Source organism: Phalaenopsis equestris, unplaced genomic scaffold (genome assembly GCF_001263595.1).
Source record: "Phalaenopsis equestris unplaced genomic scaffold, ASM126359v1 Scaffold215936, whole genome shotgun sequence".
NCBI lineage: Eukaryota > Viridiplantae > Streptophyta > Magnoliopsida > Asparagales > Orchidaceae > Phalaenopsis > Phalaenopsis equestris.
In genome coordinates this window covers 10,124-11,886 of record NW_018234596.1, presented here as the reverse complement: position 1 = coordinate 11,886, position 1,763 = coordinate 10,124, and the positions used below count along the sequence as shown (strand labels likewise).

At 32.0% G+C, this 1,763-nt stretch overlaps 1 protein-coding gene across 1 annotated transcript in view; it reads left to right on the top strand.

The window, feature by feature from the left end:
• Positions 1 to 1,413: 1,413 nt before the first annotated feature.
• The window catches only part of LOC110037153 (lysine-specific demethylase JMJ18-like), a 9,851-nt gene continuing 9,501 nt past the window's right edge, over positions 1,414 to 1,763 (top strand). Inside the window, exon 1 of the mRNA XM_020741731.1 lies at positions 1,414 to 1,525. The gene's annotated coding sequence lies outside the window, so the exon portion shown is untranslated. The remainder of the gene's footprint in view (positions 1,526 to 1,763) is intronic.

The window sequence follows — 1,763 nt, the reverse complement described above, 5'->3', positions numbered from 1 at the left end:
TAAGATTTGAGTGAAAAGCTTATAGGATGGTCCAAATTTAGGAGGTTGCTTTTTAGAATTTGATTAGAGGGGACTTGATGATACCTTGAGTAGGTTTTTTCTATTAAATTTTAGGTAAGTGACGATTGATTCACTTCTCTAAGAATTATTATTAATGATAATTTTATCTTTAGTAATAGGTAATTAACCTATTTATATCTTTACATAGAACTACATGAATTTAGCTGATGTTAGGCTGCTATTAGTAATTGTTTGGAAAGATTAACCGTGTAGGTTGACAATAATTAAGCTTTAGCTTAGTTTTATAATTTGACTTGTATAAGTTTAGTAGTTTTGAAAATTATAATAAAAATTAAAGGGTGGGAGAAAATGAGATTTTTTTTTGTGTTATAAAAATGTCTATTTAAATTAATGAATTTTAATATAATTAAAAGCATTTATAATAAATTTATTTTGAAAGAGTTATATATATATATCAAAATACCTCATACAACTAGGGCTGTCTAAATGGTCGTTGTTCACGAACAGCTCTTGTTCGACTCGTTAAAAAACTCGTGTTCGGCTGTTAACGAGTAGAACACAAACAACACGAACAAAGATTTGTTCGTTCGTGTTCGGCTTGTTTTGGCTTGAAATACTACTAATCAATTAATGGCTCGTTTTGGCTCGAAATACTACTAATCAATTAATGTATATACATCTTCGATGAGTAGTATTTTTAAAAAAAATTAATTACTACAAGGCTACAAAAATTTATAATCAATTAAAAGTATTAATTAAGAAAATAGAATAAGATTATTAAATTAGATTTAAATGATGATTTAATATAAAAAGTAGTTTTTAAATCTTGCCAAATCTTTAACATCTTATGACTACGTGATTAGAGTTGTCAAAACAACTAATTGTTCGAGAACAGCTCGTGTTCGGCTTGCTAAGCAAACGAGTCAAACACGAACACATTTTTTAAGCTCGAAATATAAACAACCCGAATACGAGTTGAGTCTGGGCTCGCTCGTGTTTGACTTGTCTACACCCCTACGCCCGAATCACGAGGTGACCTTTAGATAAGAAGAAATGTGAATCACGGAGCGAAAGGATAGATTCGTAAATAGCAAAATTAGTAGGGGTAAACGCAAATCAGGGATTTCTACTTCATCTTCTCTTTCCTGGTTTCGTTGGATTCGGCCGTTCAGTTAAATCGTGTGGAGGTGGGGTTGACTCTTACCGTTTGCTATGTGAGATATAAAAAGGAAAGAATTAATCAAACATATTATTTTAGGAAACAATTAAGGAGAGAGAGTTAAATTAAAAGTTGCAAGATTTGAAATTGGGATTTTGGGGCTTCCAAAAATATATAATTGATTGGTTAGAAAATTCAAGTATTATTCTTCAAAATTATATTTTTTGCTGCCAATTTCCTTTTTTCCTTTATCACCTTGCTTTTCGGTTCTGTTTTTAGGGCTGCGTTGCTTTCCATTCCTCACAAGCCATTGGAAATTCTTCGTTCCTGCAATAATTGATAACGGTATTTGCGCCTTCATCTCCCTGCTTTCCTTGTTGCATCTCCAATGATGAAATAAGCATGCTTTATTTTCTTGTTAATTGTCTTTTGTGCTGGATTTTTGCATGTTTTTTTGGGATATTTGGATAGGTTTAGTGGCGTTATGGGAGTGGGTTCAAGAATCTTGGTGGTGGTTCCGGAAAAGAATAAAGTTTTTGCTTCAATTCAAGAGATTTGTTTTCTGGAAGTGCTAGGGTTTGGG